The sequence below is a fragment of the Nyctereutes procyonoides genome, unplaced genomic scaffold (genome assembly GCF_905146905.1).
Source record: "Nyctereutes procyonoides isolate TBG_1078 unplaced genomic scaffold, NYPRO_anot_genome, whole genome shotgun sequence".
In the NCBI taxonomy this organism is placed as follows: domain Eukaryota; kingdom Metazoa; phylum Chordata; class Mammalia; order Carnivora; family Canidae; genus Nyctereutes; species Nyctereutes procyonoides.
The window spans coordinates 3,766,415-3,783,161 of NW_026575129.1; the positions used below are offsets into that span (position 1 = coordinate 3,766,415).

General features: G+C 45.3%; 1 long non-coding RNA gene and 1 other non-coding gene across 3 annotated transcripts in view; one reads left to right on the plus strand and one right to left on the minus strand.

Moving 5' to 3' along the window:
- Window positions 1-16,747, minus strand: part of LOC129521088 (uncharacterized) — a 33,369-nt gene that overhangs the window by 4,606 nt on the left and 12,016 nt on the right. Inside the window, exon 3 of one of the 2 annotated variants that reach the window (XR_008666752.1) lies at window positions 6,470-6,631. The exons of the other annotated variant lie outside the window; for it this stretch is intronic. This is a non-coding gene — a long non-coding RNA (uncharacterized LOC129521088). The remainder of the gene's footprint in view (window positions 1-6,469; window positions 6,632-16,747) is intronic. 2 annotated transcript variants of the gene reach the window in all.
- On the plus strand, window positions 5,257-5,360 carry LOC129521094 (U6 spliceosomal RNA). Its single transcript, XR_008666754.1, has one exon. It is a non-coding gene; the product is annotated as a U6 spliceosomal RNA (small nuclear RNA).

Here is a 16,747-nt window from a genome sequence, read left to right on the forward strand (position 1 = left end):
GTCCACAGCAGTCCAGAGCAGCAGGGGTGGCACTGGGTGTTCTTCGCTCTGTGCATCCTTCCTCAGACATCGCCACTTCCTACCACCCCCCCCAACAATACCACCCCCACCCCACCCCTCCACAGGTTCTGCCACAGTGTCAGGCCTCCTCTAGGAGTGACCATGCCTCTCCTCTGAGGGTTTTCCAAACATTGTTCCACAATGTCAACAGGGTATTCCCATCGATGTCCTCTGGCCTCTTATGGACATGGCACTGTCCTAGTCTCCCAATTTAGGATTAAGGCATGCCGGACGAGGGATGGGCATTCCTTGAGTGAATGGAGCCTTTCTTCCAGCTGGGCCTACTGGTGCATGAGTGTTGAAAGCAGGAACTTAGTCAACACAGTCAATCACATCCTAGGAAGGCACTGTTTATGGCCTAACAACATGATCGGAAGATGCACTCCTCTACATTTACACTTTAGAATTTCCAGGGGTACATTTATCATGAAATGAATTATCATTCATAAATTACCACATATTCTGGGTAAGACATGCCCTTGTGGTCATTCAAAAAGCACAGAAGTCACCTCTGAGAGTGCAGAAGCCAGTAGCCCCAGGCTGCATTATGGATGATGTAGCATCAGGAAGACCCATGTAATTAGCATTAATTAAGGAAATCGTATTAGGCAATGGCAGACACAAGATCTATATTGTGTCAATACAAACAGTTTCCAAAGAACCATGGCATTGAGAGCAGCAATAGCATACCAGCTGTTGACTATCTTTTGCTCTTGGTGGAAAATATGAAAGGTGGCACGTTTGACAATATTGGACAGGAAGAGCTGGTTCCTGTTCCTCAACAGGAAGAAATGGTAATCTTCACGTACACTGGTGAGACAAGGAGCAAATACAGAAGTACCTCTTTTCAACTCACTATTCTAAATCACATGGCCAATCACCAAACCTCAAATAAGTTTATGAATTTTTAAACACATTTTATATCAAATACATTGTTCAAATCAAATTGCTTATATAGACAGCAATTTGTGTTCCATAAGAATATTTCCCAGAGCCCCCACACCCTAGGGGCAGCCCAGCTTACTGTGGAGACAAAGCCCTGTTCTCCCCTCGTCCACCAAAACTTGCTCCTGCCACACCATCTTCCATCATAGTATATGGGGGCTTCAATCTCCCAGTTGCTCAAGCCAAAATCTTGGGAGTCATCCTTCACTCCTCTCTGTCTCTAACATTCACTTTCAATCCATGAACAAAATCTGGCACATCTACCCTCAAAATATATCCAAAATCTGACTGCTTTTCACGTCCTTCCTCCCATTGTCTCCCTGGACCAAGCCACCATCATCTCTTACCTACATTATCACACAAACATCTCCAGCAGTCTCCCTGCTTCCTCAGATCTATTCTGCATGGAGTATCCTGGGTGATGCTTTTTTTTTTTTTTTTTTTTTTGGTAAAGATTTTATTTATTTATTTGAGAGACTGAGAGTGTGAGTTGGGGGAGAGGCAAAGGGAGAGGGACAAGCGGACTGCCTGTTGAGCACAGGGTTCCACACAGGGCTCCACGCCAGGCTCAGTCCTAGGACCCAGAGATCCTGACCTGATTTGAAGTCAGATGCTTAACCAACGGAGAGACCCAGGTGCCCCCGGGTGATGCTTTTAAAAACTAAGCAGATCATCTCCCTCCTCAACTCAAAACCTTCTGAATGCTTCCTGTCATAGACACTGAGTTACTTGTTTTACTCCCTGCTGTAGCTCCAGGACGTATAAGGGGATGTGGCACATATAGGGGGCTCAACAAATATGTATTGAGTGATTATGTGGGAAACTGTATAAAAAGATGCTGCTTCCATAGAAACACAAAGAATGACTAGAAAGCTAGGGTAGAATGAGAGTGAAGCATGTCAAATGAAGGAAAGAAAAGCTTTTGTAAAAAAGTGGATTGTGCAGCTCTGTTGCTCTCACCAAGGATCCCAACAGCAGTCTCCAGGGCTGGGGGATGGTATAGGGGGATTCATTATACCATTCTTTTTACTTTTCATTCTGGAATTTTTCCTAATTAAAAAAGAAAGAAAGAAAGAAAGAAAGAAAGAAAGAAAGAAAGAAAGAAAGAAAGAAAAATGCAAAAATCTTGGGGCCAAGGAGGTAATATATATGTATGAAGGAGATTGTTTAAAACTTATGGTGAGTGGCGGGGGTGGGGGGCAGCGGGGTGCACCTGGGTGGCTCAGACGGTTTAACACCTGCCTTGGGCTCAGGTCATGATCCCGGAGTCTCAGAATCGAGCCCCATGTTGAGCTCCCTGCTCGGTGGGGAGCTTGCTTCTCCCTCTCCTTCTGCTGCTCCCCCTGCTTGTGCTTGCTCTCTCTGTGTCAAATAAATCAATAACATCTTAAAAAAAAAAAAAAAAAAAGAAAGTAGGGAGAGGGATGCCTGGTGGCTCAGCAGTTTGGCGCCAGCATTCAGCCCGGCGTGATCCTGGAGACCCTGCCTGGAGCCAGCTTCTCCCTCTGCCTGTGTCTCTGCCTCTCCCTCTGTGTGTCTCTTGTGAGTAAATAAATAAAATCTTAATAATAATAATAAAGATTAATGGTGGGATCTGGAGTAAATCGGAGACCGCAGACTCTGCACAAGGACATTCAAATCCAGTTTCCGCCCCCCCCCAAACCCTGTTGGGATCTAAATAAAATGAGCCTGAATTCAGCCAATTTGTGACCCTTGGGTGGCACAGGCTAAGTCATAGATCCTAAACAATCCATTCACTCAATTCTGGAAGCGTTTACACGGAAATCCTCAATCATCTAGAAGCCCAACCTCAAGAACACTGAAGAACCCGACTTCTCCCAGGACCTCACTTCCACCCCAGCTGCCGGCTGCGGCGGCTCTACCTGAGGTCGTAGAACAGAGCTCCCAAGTGGCAAGTGCTCCCCGAAGTGACGGTCGCCCCAGGACGAGCCACGTTAGGAGCGGGAACTCTGGAGACTCGTCAGGCGTCCTCCTCCCTGGGCCAGAGGGAGGCGGAGCGGCCCCGGGAAGCCCGGACGCACAGGTGCACGGAGCCGCCAGGTGACGCGCCCCGACTCCCTGGGCCAGGAGGCCGGTTCCGGGGGCCCCCGTGCGCCCCGCCCTTCGTCTGACCGCTCACCTGCGTCCCTAACCGCAGCCTCCCGCAAGGTGGCAGCACAGGTGAGCGCTTCGCCGCTGCGCCAGCCGCACGTGTGCGCACCTGCGGGACCCGGCGGCCGCACCTGCGGGACCGGGGGGCGCGGAGGCGCTGGGGCGCGCAGCCGGGGGGCCCGGGAGTGCAGACGCCCCGGGAGGAGCTCGGATGCAGGGCGCGGGCGTGACCTCAACTACCCCCTCCCTCTCCCGGCCCGCCCGGGCCCCCTGTCGCCCAAACACCCCCCGCCCCGGGGCCCTCCACCCCGGCCCGCACCCCGCGCACGCCTCGCACGGGAGCCGCCCGCCCCCGTGAGCCTCACGCACGGCCAGAGCAGCCCCCCACCCCACCCCCGGGTCTGTCCGGAGCTCCAACACCTTTCCTGTCCTTGCATTTGCAATCCACCAGCGCCTCCGTAACTTCACTTGGTTTTTCTTTTTTTTTTATTTTTAAAAATTTCTATTTATTTATTCATAGAGACACAGAGAGAGACAGAGAGAGAGAGGCAGAGACACAGGCAGAGGGAGAAGCAGGCACCATGCAGGGAGCCCGACGTGGGACTCGATCCCGGGTCTCCAGGATCAGGCCCGGGGCCTAAGACAGCGCTAAACGGCTGCGCCACCTGGGCTGCCCTTCATTTGCTTTTTAAAAAGATTGTCTTTATTTATTCACGACAGACACACACACACACAGAGAGAGAGAGAGAGAGAGAGAGAGAGAGAGAGAGAGAGGCAGAGACACAGGCAGAGGGAGAAGCAGGTGGATGCGGGGAGCCCCCCGCGGGACTCGATCCCCGGACCCGGGTCCCGCCCTGGGCCTCTGTCTGCGGCCTAGGCGCCCCTCATTTGCTTTCTTTGGGGTCTTGCAACCTTTACCAAGTATTAGGGTCACCTGGGGAGACGCGGCTGGGGCTGAGGAGCCCCGTGCTGGAGACACCGCAGCAGCGGGCAGGAAGCCACCTGCAGCCCCGAGCGCCCCGCCCGTCCCGAGGAGCCTCCTCGCGGAGGGCATGGGGCGCCGGCTCCGCGGGCTCTGCTCGCCCCAGGCCTCCTGAAACGCCGGCCTTGCACCGCCCCCCCCTCAACACACACGCTCAGGGAGACTGAAAGGGTGCAAGAAAGAGCCGTTGCTCTGCGCACCCGTTCATATCTATGGGCAATGCTCTTACCAAATGCATGCCACTGGGGAAAGCTATAAATATAGAATAAAAATTAATTTATATGGGGTATTTGGGTGGCTCAGTAGTTGAGCGCCTGCCTTTGGCTCTGGCGGTGATCCTGAGATCTTGGGATCGAGTCCCGCACCAGGCTCCTCGCAGGGAGTCTGCTTCTTCCTCTGCCTGTGTCTCTGTGTATCTCTCTGTATGTTTCTCATTAATAAATAAATAAAATCTTTTCTAAAAAAAGAATTAATTTATCTGATGGCATAGTGGCTGAGACTCTAGTTGCAAGTAACAGAAATCTTGAGCTGTAGCAGTGGAACGGTTGTGAGTTTCTGGTGGAGAGCTCACCCTGGCCCTCAAATTGGCATAATGATGCAGGGATCACAGCAGGGTTAGTGCTGTATTTAGAAAAGTTGTGGGGGGGTTCACCTGGGCGACACAATCGGTTAAGCAGCTGACTTTTGGGTTCAGTGCAGGCCATAGTCTCGGGGTGGCAGGACTAAGTCCTGAATCTGCCTCCTCGTTCAGCAGGGAGTCTGCTCGAGGACTCTCCCATCCCACTGCCCCTTCCCCTGTTCTCTCTCTAACACAAATAAAGGAGTCGTAAAGAAAAAGAAAAATTAGGAGGGGAACCTGGTTTGTTCAGTCAGTGGAACATGCTACTCTTTTTTTTTTTTAATTTTTATTTATTTATGATAGTCACACACACAGAGAGAGAGAGAGAGAGGCAGAGACACAGGCAGAGGGAGAAGCAGGCTCCATGCACCGGGAGCCCGATGTGGGACTCAATCCCGGGTGTCCAGGATCGCGCCCTGGGCCAAAGTCAGGCGCCAAACTGCTGCGCCACCCAGGGATCCCCGCAACTCTTGATCTTGAAGTTGTGGGTTCAAGTCCCACATTGGCCTTAAAGATTACTTAAAAATATGAAATCTTAGTGCTCACTTCACCAGCATATATACTAAAATTGGAACGATACAGAGATTAGCATGGCCCCCACGCAAGGATGACACACAAATTCGTGAAGCGTCCCATATTTTTGGAATATAAGAAACAGTGAAAGGGATTATAAGAGAAAGGAGAGGAACTGAGTGGGAAAAATTAGAGACAGAGACAAACCATGGGAGACTCCTAACTCTGGGAAACAAAGGGTTGTGGAAGGGGAGGCAGGTGGGGGGATGGGTAACTGGGTGACAGGCACTGAGGGGGGCACTTGATGGGATGAGCACTGGGTGTTATATGTTGGCAAATTAAATTTAAATTTAAAAATGAGGCCATCCCCAGGGGCTCAGCGGTTTAGCACCGCCTTCGAACCCAGGACATGATCCTGGAGATCCGGATCAAGTCCCACGTCGGGTTCCCTACGTGGAGCCTGCTTCTCCCTCTGCCTGTGTCTCTGCCTTTTTCTCTGTGTCTCTTATGAATAAATAAATAAAATCTTTAAAATAAATAAGTTTAAAAATTAAATCTTAAAAATAAAAAAGAGGAAATTCTCAGGGCTGAAATAAAAAAGGAACAATTGCTAACTATAGACACCCCTCCCAATATTCACAGGAGCCAGAGAAACTAGACTGTTTTGTGGGGTTCTATCATGAAAAGACCTAAAAAGAGAACTTCTCCTTTTAGGCAGAAAAACAAAGTTTGATAAAAAGAATCTGGTGTTTGGTTTGGCCTCTTCTCCAAAGCTGAGGGGAGGGGAACTCCAGGAAACCACTCCAAGTTGGTAGGATTCTGAGAGAAAGAGAAACCTTACCTTTCAGGCCTAGGTTGTGTGACTGGCCTTGCCAGCCTATCTTAAGCTACCAGCAGGGGAGTGAGCATTGAGGCCAAAGATGTGGTGATATAATCAGGAGAGGAGCCAATGAACACCCCTCAAATTCTCAGTTCCTCAGAGGTGTGGAGAATGAGCCTGCTCACCTTCTCCTAGACTCCAGATTTAAACCACAGAAGGTGTGTGAGATTGGAGGCTTCAGGTTTGTCAAGGACCATCATGACATGTACCAGAGGAATGTGGTAGGAGGCTTCAGGTCTGGAGTCACCAGATCTCTCAAAGGCCTTCCTCTGGTATCAGCTGGCCTCACATCCCTGAAGAGTCTCCACCCATGTCTCTCAGCAACAATGAACTTCAAGAGGAGTGCAGAGTACTTCACCTGAGGAGACATGTCTTCTTGTTCTCTCTTCCTTCTTCCCATGCTAGAGGGGCCAGGTCACCGTGGAAGGAGGGCTTTTGTGAGAGAAGAATACACTCCCCCATCACTCATATGCACAAACAAGATCACACATAAGTCACTGGGGCCGTAAGACTTCGTGTGCTGAAAAGGAGGAAAGAGCTTTGGATCACACTTGGGGTTTTAAAATGAGTCAGGATTTGTGGAGAGGAAATCTGATTGGCAGTCTGGATTAGATGTTCTGTCCTGGTTCAATCAACCATGTCTGGCGGTGAGTCATCTTATACACTAATGGCTATTGGGTAGCCTTCCTGTAAGTGAGGGAGTAGCTTAAAGACAGGCAGACATATGGTGCGCATAGCTGACCCCCCAAAGCTTGTCCTCCAAGGGGATGGCTTCTCCTTCTGACTGGAAGCTGGGAAACATGAGAATTCTGAGCTTCTGAGCAGCCAAGGGTGACTGCAGGTAGGGAGGAGGGAATGAGGAAGCAGGAGAGAAAAAGAAGCCAAAAGATGCACCCTCCCTACCTAGATACAGCAGGCCCTACACCCAGCCTTCAGCCAGCTTATTCTTTCCGTTAAAGTTTTCTTCCTGCAACATCCCCATTTTTCACTGCAGGTTCCACGGTTCATTACTTATTTATTTATATGGCCCCACAGAAATCATCTCCCACTAATATATTACCAGAACAACAAAGTATTGTATTACAAACTAGATGGGAAAAGAAAAACCACAGGGACAATGAAAGGATCATTGAGAAGATTAGAAAAACTAAAAATGATTGCTAAGACACTCATAAAACAAAACATGAAAAAAAAAGTACAAATATCTTAAGGGTACAGGACAAGAACCCGGGACTCTGGTGCATCTTATGCCTGGAGGATGAGGGTGATACTCAGCACCCCCATGAACATATGTGTTATTAGAGAAAAGTGTTTCCAGGTGACTGCCCTGGGGTATTCACCTGTCGGAAGTGTATGACTGTCAGGATGAATCAGAGCTGTGTAAATTACCCAGTGAGTACATTGTAGGCGCAAATATGTTTTAGAGAGAAAGACGGTAGCCCTGGATTTGTGGGCAGGAGTAGGCGTGCAGAGAATGAAAAACAGAGCTAGGGAGGAGAACAAAACAAATTCCTAATTCTTCTCTTCCAACTGCTTGCACAATTCAGTAGCCAGGCTTTAAGTTTTCAAATAGGACACGAGATGGGGAGTACCAACATCACCTCAAGTCCTAACGTAACCTAACGAATAGTTTTAAATTCGTGCTGTAGTCAAAAGGCAGTGTGATTCGAAATAATGATATTTATTTTAAGGGAAACTTTAAAATATATTTCCTCATGCATACTCAGGACTGGATTCATGGAGCCAGGTGGAGTGATCAAAGAGAAGCCTGCTGTCTAGTTCCTAGGCTTTACTTACGTTTCCAAATTTTAATCACCCAAGACCCTTTTGAATGGCCAAGAGCGGGAAGTAAGATCCAGGTCAATGTAAAAAGCATATTGAAGTCACCAAAGCTGAAGCCATATGTGTCCTGGGATATGGGCTCCCCGCAGTGGGCTCTACAGGCGCCCACCCCAGCCTCCCTGGCCCGGGCTGGACAAGCAAAGTGGTGGGAGTAGAGGCGGGGAGAGGGGGGCAAACAGAAAGGGATCCTTAGGAAGCCCCCAGAGGCCTGGAACTTGGACCATGCACCTCGGAAAGGGGAGAATTGCCCCCCAGGGCCGCTAGACCAGCTTCAGTGGGCACAAGACAAACGCTCCCTGGTAATATGCCGCCCACGGTCTTCTAAAACTCTCCGCTCAACAGGACACAGTAGCATGAGTTCCCCACTTGCACCTGAGAAGTCTCAATAGCATGAAATGTGTTCCCCACCTGACCCATATAGTTCTGGGAAACTTTTGGATTTCCTGCAACTATTTTGTATACTTTTTTTTTTAAAGATTCTGTTCATCTATTCATGAGACACACAGAAAGAGGCAGAGACACAGGCAGAGGGATAAGCAGGCTCCTCACAGGGAGCCCCAAGTGGGACTTGATCCAGGACCCCAAGATCATGCTCTGAGCCCAAGGCAGATACCCAACCATTGAGCCACCCAGGTGTCCCTATTTTGTATAATTTTAAAAGAGCCTACAATCATTCTTACCCCATCATTTTCTGGTTAAAAAAAAATGATGGGTGAATGTTTGAAAACCTATAAGGCTAACTATAGGTAAGACTTACACCTTCATTGAACAGCAGGGGGCAGAAATAAAAGTTATTTAGCATCAGAGTAGACTGAATATCTTAAATAAAACCGTACATTTGATAATAACCTATTCTGCTCACAATGTAATTCCTTTGTTTACAGATAGTGTGGCATGGGGACGCCCAGGGCGGGGGGGGGGGGGGGCCTCAGGGTTGAGAGTGCCTGCCTTCGGCCCAGGGTGTGACCCCGGAGTCCGGGATCGAGTCCCACATCGGGCTCCCTGCATGGAGCCTGCTTCTCCCTCTGCCTGTGTCTCTGCCTCTCTCTCTCTCTCTCTCTCTCTCTCTCTCTCTTTCATGAATAAATAAATAAAATATTTTTAAAAAAAAATTTTAAAAACCCGGATAGAGTGGAATATTAAAGTGTTTGTTGTTATGTGTCCATTCATTTGTGGACTCAATAGCATTTATTGCCTGTCTTCCCCTGTGTGCAGGTATCATGCCAGGAGCTGGAGTGGAGGGAGGAATAAAAACAATGTTGATAATAATAACAAAGTGGGAAGTCAGCATTTTCTGAGTGGTTATTACTTGACTATCTCCTCCAGCCCTACAGTAATACTAGGAATTACTTTGTGTTTCCATTTTCAAGAAGAGGAAACTGAGGCTTGCCTAAAGCCCCCCTAAACCAAAAGAATGGAGCTAAGTCAGAGGTGGCCCTAGCATCAGCTGCTCTTAATCACCCTGTGCATGCCTCTCTGCAATAAGCTAATTAGTTTAAGAATTAATTTCAAAATCTCTAGCAACCAGTACATTCTTGGCACATGGTAGGCTCTTAATAAATATTTGCTAAGTGAATTGAAACTGCATCACTGAATGCTGGATTTGTATTTTAATTTCAACCTATTTTTCTAAAAGAGTGTGTTTCTTACCCTGGTGAATGTGATTGTAAATTATCATCATCTGACCAATTGCCTTTAAAAATTGTTGGTCACCCTTGATATTCTCACTACAGTTTGTCAAGTGTAAAGCTCCTAGATAAATAATAGATCCGGAGAAGAAGTTGCATATTCTAGAAGTTGATACAGTATACTTCCAGAGCGTAATGTGCTTTTCCTTCTCTACAGTTTATTCATATTTTAGTCTTGACTGCAATTGCTGGAACTTTCTCAGCTAATTATAATTGAATTTTTTTTAAGAAAACCATTAATTTGGGGGGACCTACATGGCTCAGTGATTGAGCATCTGCCTGTGGCTCAGGGAGTGATCCTGGGGTCTGGGGATCGAGTCATGCATGGGGCTCCCTGTGAGGAGCCTGCTTCTCCCTCTGCCTGTGTCTCTGCCTCTCTCTGTGTCTCCCATGAATAAATTAGTAAAATCTTAAAAAAAAAAAAAGAAAGAAGGAAGGAAGGAAGGAAGGAAGAAGGAAGGAAGGAAGGAAGAAGGAAGGAAGGAAGGAAGAAGAAGAAAGAAAGAAAGAAAGAAAGAAAGAAAGAAAGAAAGAAAGAAAGAAAGAAAGAAAGAAAAAGAAAAGAAAACCATTAATTGCTAGAAGAGTGAAGGACTAGGGAAGGTGTGTGAGAGGGGGACATCTGGTTCTGAAATGGGTTCAGAACACATGGTCTTCCAACAGCAATGTGACTCTGTGACCTCCCATTTTGGTACGCACAGAGGTCATTTTAAGGACATCCATTTCAGATCCTCAACTTGCATTTGAAAGGACTGTTTCCTGCCATTAGTCTGCCTGAAAATATACCTCTGGTCCAGGTGTTTGTAGGTTCTCCTTACCACCTCTCCTTTAATAACTACTACCCATCAAAAAATTTTTCAAACTGTACCTGTCACTCATCCCAAATCTATCTTTGGCTTTTCATTGTAAAACCCAAGATTGTACAAAAATGTGAAAATCCTGAAACACCAAACAGAGAGATTCCTAAATCCTGGTGTTGAGAAAGTGAATGACTTTAATGATTGATTGCATAATCTTTTGGCAAGTCAGATAGTTCTTCATTCTTTGTTATCAATATAAAAGCAGGACATGTTAGCTGAGAGTGCATTAAGAATAATTCTTGATGATATGTTATCATAAAGTTTATGGTAAAACTTGCAAGGAGTTCAGAGAACTGAGTGATAGTGCTGTAATGGAACATTCTTCACCATCTGCTTATTTATGTGAATAAGGTTTCTCAGAACTTACAACTATAAAACAACAGATAGGCATACAATCGATGCTAACCTCTGTAATTCTAGCCGTAAATAATATTCAAACATGGATATATAAACTTATTGAAAAATTAGTTCCAGCCATCTGATTATGAAATGCATTTCTAACAAAATTTTACTTTTCATGATTACATATCAAAATTTGTCATATATTCATATTTTTAATCCATGCATTAATAATACTTATAATAACTCAATCCAGAGAATTTTTTAATACTTTGAGCCTATGATCGCAAAAACCTTAAATATTTAAATTTAAATGTACATACATATTTTTGTTGTAGAAAAGTTTGGTGGGCCTATCCATAGAAGACTTTAGGCCATAAAAATATTTGACAGTAAAAGGAGGAGAAGGAGTAGAATGAAAACACAGATTTTCGGGAGAAAAATGAATACCACATTTTTCTGCTATTAAAGAAGAGTTCATTCATGTATTTTTAAAATGGATGAAGGCAGGAATCGAATTGATTTGGTATTTTGCTTCTAATTAATCCAATTAAATGTTAATTGACACTGTTAGGAATTACAGCCTTTGCAAATATTTAAATTTATTATTTTTAAAAATTAATAACTTTAAAATGTGTGAGGGTGTCACTTCTTTGGTTTTGTTTTTAAATGATTAGATGGGGCTGAGGGAATAAGAAAGTTTGAAAGCTGCTCTATCAAATATAGGAGGTCCACACAAATTCTAAACTCTCATCCTGTGGCTTTACTATTTCAAAACTTCTAGTCAAAGAAATGAACACATTGTGATGATTTCAAGTAAAAACTGCTATTTCAGAAAATTATCCAATTAGCACAGCTAGTGCTCACAACACTTGATATGCAATTAAGTCTCATTAAAATGGCTCTTATGAAAAAATCAACATTCATAAATTGTAAGAACAAATGTTAGAGATTGATATTAAATCCCACGTTGATTCATTCACTCGTTCATTCAACAAATGACTGAGACCCTCTCCTAGGCCAAGCCTGTGGGAGGCTCTGGGAGCACAGCTTGAACAAAAATGTTCAGGGCTCTGTTCCTTGCCAGCTTACACTGCAGTGGGAGAAGGCAGTCTGTAAACAGGCAAATGTATAATTAAGATAAGTTTGGATTGAGGCGCCTGGGTGGCTCGGTTAAGCGGCTGACTCTTGATTTCCACTCAGGTCATGATCCCAGAGTCCTGGGATGGAGCCACAATCCGTCCTCAGTGCAGAGTCTGCTTGTCTCCCTCTCCCTCTGCCCCCCCCCCCCAGTGCCCTGCACTGGCATGCACGTGTCCTCTCTCTCTCTCAAATAAATAAATCTTGAAAAAAAAAAAAAGATAAGTTTAGATTGTCTTAAGCCCTGAGGGCGATGAAAACCAAGTGAGGTGATGACAAGTAATAGGGAAATGGAGATAGATGGCCAGGGACCACAAAACTACTGGAGCTCTTCATCTGCACAGGCCCCTTCCGAGGCCCCTGAAGGAAAAGCAGCTGCCGTGTGGAGGCGGCCGTGTGCACACCCATGGCACACACCCCCACACGTCCCAAAACAAACACAGTCCTTGAAATGCCCTAAAGTCTTAGAGCCCGTGTATGAAAAAAAACCAACAGATTTCTCAAATTTTGACAACAATCTTAAAAATTGCATGACATTGAATAGTAAACAAATGAGTAGTAAAACCAAGGAATACTATTCTAAACTCTCAATCATAAAAACACATTTTAATTAAAAAAAACACATTTTGATCAATGATACTATTCCAAAGATTGGATTATCTTCATATTCATTTTATAGAAAATAGTATCACACCATCATTGTCATATGAAGAGGTGACCAAAGAGTACATGGCCAAAATTGTAGAGTTAAAAAAAAATGTTATGCCAGGCAGTTAATTAATAAAAATACATGTTGTTGGTGAGCCCCAGTGGCTCAGCGGTTTAGCACTACCTTCGGCCCAGGGCGTGATCCTGGAGACCCGGGATCGAGTCCCCACTTCGGGCTCCCTGCATGGAGCCTTCTGCTCCCTCTGTCTGTGTCTCTGCCTCTGTGTGTGTGTGTGTGTGTGTGTGTGTGTGTGTCTCATGAATAAATAAATAAAATCTTTAAAAAAAAATACATGTTGTCCGTCTAGCTTTCCTGATTGGTGTCAGCTTTTTCGTTTTGTCCTTTGTTGTGATTTCTTTTCTTATTCTAAATAAGTGTTCGCTTTTGTGTGAATTTTTGTATTCATAATGTCATATTCTTTTTCTCAAATTACATAAGCTTTGGGCCTCATAAAATCTGTCTGGTCCCTGAGGAAAGCTACTTCCAATGAAGGGTTCTGGAAAGCCCTTCTGAGTTGCAGGACCTGAATGAGGACAGCCACCTCAGGGAGAGATAAGAAGTGACAAGGCTTCAAGGAGGCTGACCTTGGCATGGGAGGGCCAGTGTGGCTAGAGCTTGTTCAGCGCCTTGGAGGCTGGGAAAGAGGCTTGATCTCATTCTAAATACAACCAAAAGACCATCTGATTCATACTTAAACATAGCAGCATCAGTGTAAAAATATGTGGAATATTTAAAATAGCCTAAACTCTAACGTGTATATATAGAAACATCTTCCCCCTCAAAAAAATTGAAATCACAAACTTTTGTGTGAAAAAAGGTTACTACTGCCCCTCAGTGGTAAAAGAAGAAATGTTCAGAATAACAGATTTGTAAGCTAAAGTAAAACAAAAATCCATCAGCGATGATAAATTATTTTTTACTAAACAATAAGCCAAAATACCCAATTTTATAAAATGTAAATTTTAAGGCCACGGAGTTAGCAGTATAATTTTCCAGTGGAGCTGAGAACACCAGGTGACAAGCTGATTACTAATGAAGAACACACCTGGGGATAGCTCTTTACAATGGACTGTAATGCTCTGGTGGTTAGTTCCTCTCTTCCTTCCCTCACCTCGCCCTATCTGGCCGCCTTCCCTACCGCCTCCCTCCCTGCTGCCTTCATTCCCCCCATCCTTCCGGGCCTCGCCTCTTCTCTCCACAAGTGTTGATGAGCACCTGCTCCGTGCTAGGTACACGTGTGGAAGTAACCATGGTACACATCTGCTTGTGGCTCAGTGAGGAAGACAGACAGTGAGCAGATAATTCATTCATTGTAATTGTCGTGTCTGGTACTGAAAGAGTTTGGGGTGTCCTGGGAGCATCTACCGGGGTACTACATGAGTCTGGGGTGAAAGCAAAGTTCACTTTGATGAATTGGCCTCAAAGTTGATGGCCTAAGGACCACTGGGAATCAGGCCGGGGAGGATGAAGGGGAGGAGTGTTGCAAGCAGAGGAACAGCATCTGCAAAGGCCGTGAGGTGGGGAAGCAAACGGTGTTTGAAGAACTGAAGGAAGGCCAAGCAGGGAGGGCCAGGGGCTGAAGGTAAGACAGCAGAGGTGGGTAGGTGTTTTGTCACGAAGCACCTGGCAGGCTGTGAGGATTTGGGCCTTAATCCTAACAGGGTTAAAAAGGTGGGTCAAATAGGGCTCTTTGTGTTGTGCGTGACAGGAACCGTAGCTCCCTGTTCCTGACCCACCCAGCTCCCTAAACCAGCGGCAGCCGTATCCCTAGGGTTCCTAAGTCCATGCAGAGGTAGCTATGCACACACGTGCAAATACACCTCGGTACTTACAATCAGGGAATACCTGGTAGCGTACAGTGCACAGTGCCTTGAATCTTGTTTTTCTCACCTTAACAATAGATTTTAGCAATCATCCCATATCAGTATACACAGAGCAGCCTCACTCTTTTTCTTTTCCTCTGAACTAGATTGTCTGTTGTATGACTGCACCATTATTTATTTAACTAGTCCCCTATTCTGGATGTTGAGTTCATTTCCAGGCTTTTGCTATGGCAAGCAATGCCACAATGAAGGTTGGTACATGTAGCATTGCCTTCTGGGAAAGAATATCTGCCAGACAAATTCCTGGAAGTGTAATACCTGGGTCAGAAAGCACGTACACTTGGAATTTTGATAGATATGGCCAAAGGCCTTCCCTAGAAATAATATTAGTGTATACAACTAGCAAAGTGTTGTACAATATACAAATCTATGACAGGTGACCAAGTGGTACCTCAGTAGAGTTTTAACTGGTACTTCTTTCATTAAGAATGAACTGGAACAGGGCGCCTGGGTGGCTTAGTCAGTTAAGTGACCAACTCTTCATTTCAGCTCTGGTCATGATCTCAGTGCTGTGAGATCAAGCCCCACCTTGGGCTCTGCACTGAGTGTGGAGCCTGCTTAAGATTCCCTCTCCCGGGGATCCCTGGGTGGTGCAGCGGTTTAGCGCCTGCCTTTGGTCCAGGGCACGATCCTGGAGACCCGGGATTGAATCCCACCTCAGGCTCCCGGTGCATGGAGCCTGCTTCTCTCTCTGCCTCTCTCTCTCTCTCTCTCTCTCTGTGTGTGTGACTATCATAAATCAATAAAAATTTTTAAAAAAAGATTCCCTCTCCCTTCCCCACTACCTCTCTCTCTCTAAAAAAAAAAAAAATCTTAAAGTAATTTTTAAAAAAAAATAAAAATGAGCTTGAGCACCTTTTGATATGATTAAGAACCAGTGCTTGTTATGAATTAAAAACTATCTAATTAGGCCAAGAGCAAAACAAAGGCATGGAACTATAATGATGCTTCAGGGACGCCTGGTGGCTCAGTGGTTAAGCAATTGCCTTCGGCCCAGGGTGTGATCCCGGGGTCCTGGGATCGAGTCCCACATCGGGCCCCCTGCATGGAGCCTGCTTCTCCCTCTGCCTGGGTCTCTGCCTCTCTCTGTGTGTCTCTCATGAATAAGTAAATAAAATCTTTTCAAAAAATAAATAAATAATTTAAATGATGCTTCATTCATTCAACAAATAGTTTTTTTTTTTTTTTAAATTTATTTATTTATGATAGTCACAGAGAGAGAGGGGCAGAGACACAGGCAGAGGGAGAAGCAGGCTCCATGCACCGGGAGCCCGATATGGGATTCGATCCTGGGTCTCCAGGATCGCACCCTGAGCCAAAGGCAGGCACCAAACCGCTGTGCCACCCAGGGATCCCCTCAACAAATAGTTTTTGAAAAACAACTCAGCACTAGGCACACTCATAAGATAAGCAGTGATGAATCTAAGATGGGTGAGACTTGGTCCTGTCCCAGATGAGCTCAAGTTTAATGAGGGAAATGGATGTGGAAACATACAATTAAATGCAATCTGCAATTCAAAAAAAAAAAAAAGGAGGAGGAAGAAACACAGAAATATGAGAGTACAGAAAACTAATCTTTGTATGCTACCACTCACATGTATCTTCCTAGACTACTTAGCTTTTAAAATGCAGAGAATTGGGAGAAGCAGGTGACTCATTCTTTTTAACTTTTTTAGGCCCTTACTTGGGATTTTTTTGAAAAAAAAAATTTTAAGATTTTTCACTTGAGAGAAGGAGAAAAAGAGCAAGGGTGAGACTGGGGAGGGGCAGAGGGAAAAGGAGAGAAAGAAGCTCAAAGAGACTCCCGGCTGAGCTCAATCTTGAGACCCTGAGATTGTGACCTGAGCCAAAATCAAGAGTCAGTTGCCTAACTGAGCCACTCAGGAGCCCCTGGTTGTTTTTTTTAAAAAACTTAGTTCTGTGCATCAGCAAAAATATCCATAATGGTTTTAATAGAACTGGGATTTTTTTAATGTTTAAATTAAAAATATGCCTGGAATTATGTTAAAATCCCCTTCCTGAAAGGTTGGTGTGGTTGGCACAGTGGGGGAAAGCATACATGACTTCATAAATTCTGAGCCACAATTTTACACAGAGCCCCCCCTTTCAACCCAATGTCCCTACTCACCATGTCCCCCAGGTTCAATCAAGGTATGTTATAATGAATTGTTTTTG